This window comes from Podarcis erhardii (genome assembly GCF_964252035.2).
Source record: "Podarcis erhardii genome assembly, chromosome: W".
NCBI classification, from domain to species: Eukaryota; Metazoa; Chordata; class Lepidosauria; order Squamata; family Lacertidae; genus Podarcis; species Podarcis erhardii.
In genome coordinates, this window is record NC_138506.1 from 18,537,528 (window position 1) to 18,541,237 (window position 3,710).

Below are 3,710 nucleotides of genomic sequence, written 5' to 3' on the forward strand. Positions count from 1 at the left end.
TACTTAGTTGCAAATGAAGCACATTTCAGTTGTTATAGAAAACGGTGTTTCCAACTCGGAAAATTAGAATATCATGGAAAAGTTCATTTATTTCAGTAATTCAACTTCAAAGGTGAAACTAATATATTAGATAGACTCATGACATGAAAAGCAAGATATGTCAAGCCTTTATTTGTTATAATTGTGATGATCATGCTGCACAGCTGATGAAAACCCCAAATTAACAATCTCAGAAAATTAGAATATTAAATGAAATCAGCAAAACAAGGACTGCAAATAGAGCAATATTGGACCTCTGAGAAGTAGAAGCATGCATATGTCCTCAGTACTTGGTTTGGGCCCCTTTTGCATCAATTACTGCCTCAATGTGGTGTGGCATGGATGCTATCAGCCTGTGGCACTGCTGAGGTGTTATGGAAGACCAGGATGCTTCAATAGCAGCCTTCAGCTCTTCTGCATTGCTCGGTCTCATGTCTCTCATCTTTTTTCTTGCAGTAGCCATGTGCATTCACATTTTCCCTTATTTTCCCCTTTTGGCTGAAAGGGGTGGGGTTTCTTTGCTTTAGGAGCATTGCAATTCTTTGCAATGTGTCCTTCTTTGTTACAATTGAAACAAATTACCTTCTTAGGCATCTCTTTGGACTTTGTAAATTGCCTAGATGCATAACCACTGTCCTTCATTCTGTCATTTCTCACTGGAGATTCAGCTCTATCTCTGCATTCTTCTTTTAAATAACCAATCAAGTCTTTAAAAGTCAGACCTTCTCTATGGTCCATCAAACTTACAAATGCGCTAAAGCGTGGTCCAAGTGATGATAACAAAAATGCTATCTTTGTATCTTCATCAAAAGCTTTGGGAGTCAGATCAATTCTTTGAATAATCTCAGTAAACTTGTTGGTGTGCTCTGTGAATTCCTCTTTTGAATTCATCCTCAATCTGGTTAATATACACCAAGTTTCTGAAGCAGTTTATGCTAGATTATTCATACACGCGCTCAATATCTCTTAAGATTTGAGACGCATCATCTGTACTATTTATTAATGATAGCTGCTCATCATGAAGTCCACTCAAAATTATGTGTCTAGCTTCGCTGTTCATGCGTTTCCAAGCACTTATCTTGGCTAAATCCTCCTCAGACGATCCTGTAGGCTGAGGCTTTAAAGCTTCCAAAATGTGCTTATAATCTAAACATGCTATCAAGCGCTGCTTCCAGTGTATGAAATTGTGTTCATTCAGCACAGGCATTCCTAGCTTTGCATCACTATCAAAAGCTGCTCTAGCCATCATAATATCCAAAATTTGAAAATTTCAAAAATTTCTCAAAATTTTAAAATCAAAATCTCAAAAAGCAAAACAATTCTTCACTGCCTTGGGTCACTGTGAACTCTGAGGGAAGGGGGGGGGGCTTGCTTAATCCCCACTGCACAATGGAACAAAGGACCATGTGCTTACCAGGAAGTTAACTCAGAAAAATACTACTCAACTCAAAATCACAATCCAACGCAATCCTTCAAAAATACACAGAAATATGCAATACTGGGGCCACTAACCCTTTGTGGGAATGTTCTGGGGTGCAGGAGAGGATATATTGTGAGATTATATCCTAATCCAACTTGTGCTAACAAGTTCCCAATATATCAGCAGAGTTTATGACATTCCCCTTGAAGTTTGCAACGGTAATGTCTGCACAGGTTCGCTAGAACCTCTATAATAATTACTCTGGTAATTTTCCCTTTTGTTCCCTCTTAAAATACAAGACACGACACAGTCTTTATAAAAGTATAAAAGAGTTTACTCACGTTCTGTTCACAATATGATCCCAGAAGGCAGACAGCTTTAAAAGATTACATGCATTCAGAATCTATCTTATAGTAAGATAGTCCCGTCCTCTCTTGGCTGAGAGCCAAGAGGGCATCCTGCTTCTTCGAGAGCAAGAGAGGCTAGAGAGATGGCAAGAGAGAGAATGGCTGCCTGCCCTGTGCTTTTATCATTTACCTGCACAGGTGAGGCCAAACCCACCTCTGGTCACATGCGGAGGAAGTCCGTCCCCAGGAAGTTTACCTGCTTGCTGGACAGACATCTCTCCCCATGTTCTAACATGTACACTCTAGGAATGTTGTCATTGACTGCTCCTGTGTTTACATCCCACACAGGTGTGGTCGACCCCCATGGCCCGTCGCTCGCCGGACTGGCAGCCAACATGGCCGTGGGCTCCCCCCCTCTGCCACCTTGGGAAGTCCTCTGCCTACCGCTGAGTTTCCTCGGTGCCGCTAGCAAAGATGTTTCCAGCCTCTGTTATCTCCACCTCCCCGCGTCTCCAGCAGCCAATGATCGCTTGGGATCGGCCACCGAAAAGTGAACCAGAAGTGATTGAGGCTGCGTGCATCGAGGTCTGCGCGCACCCCTGCGCAATTATGCGCAATGCCCTGATTCTTGATTCCTCGCGTCGCTCCTGCTCTCGTGCACATCCTTCCTCTTCTTTTGAGCCCTTTAAGAGTGGCTGGTGTCAGCGCCCCCTCCCTTTCCTCTAGTCCTCCCAAATCACTACACTTTCATGTTGCCTTTTGTTTTTTGTTTTTTTAATAATATTTATTGAAAATTTCCAAATATAACAGAAAAAAGAAAAAAAAAAAATAGAACATTTACTTTTGAAACTTATTTCCATTAACATCTTTCCAGGACTTCCCCACCCCACCCCCTCTTGTATTCCAATTCCTTCAAATAAATTCAGCAAGTTCTTACCCCAAATTTTAAGCTTATTATCATTGACCCAATGTTAAAAATATTTTTTTTATCCCCTAAAATCGACCCCTGTTCCCTTCCACGAGTTCCCCTCTTTAATATGCAGAACAGAATACGATTTAAAAAAAAATAAAGAACAAAGTATAATTTTACACCCTTTGGATTCCAAATTTCCCTCCCCCCTTTCCCGGTTACGTTCCCCAATGTCCATCAATTTCTGCTGTCGTCCTGGAGATACCACATCTAGGCCCAAATCCCTCACAACTCCACTTTACCGTCTTTTTAATAGTCTTTGCCATCTTTTTAATCGTCTTTAATTTCGAACATCCAATCTTGGAAGGACTCTATCTCAAGAAGGTCCATTTTTTCCATCCAGATCTCTATATTTAAGAGTAAAACTCCAATTTTATTTCTTTAGACCTTTCAAATCTGGATGTCCCAAATGTTCCCACTTCCAGCTTTGTCCAATTCTTGTTGTTCTCTTTCCTCACTTTCCTCTGGTTTCTTTTCCTGCTCCACTGCAAAAATGTTCTAATTCCAAAAGCTTCTAGTTCCTCTACAGAGGCTTTGTTTGTTCAGGAACAAAACCTTACGTCAAGTCCCTTCCATTCTTCAATAGATAGATCTATTGTCTCCTTTAGTGTAGAGACCTCTGTAGACAAAATAATGTTCCATTTCTGCAGTTTTCCCAGGAGATAAAAAGTCCTATTCAATTCCATGCGTACAGCAATACTTGTAGCGTCCCAAAGCCCCTCTAGAGGGATTATGGTAACTCAGTTTCCTTCCAGATCACACCCAACAGTCAAAGTAACTTGTTATCCCTTGTTTTCAACAATTTATATCCAAATTGTAACAAATATAACCGGCAAAGTCCTCGTAACAAAGTTCTCTTTTTATTCTTCAACTTTGACAGCTCCTTTGACTGCTGTCAAAGCTTCTATTTCTCCTCACCAGGCGCTCTCACGGA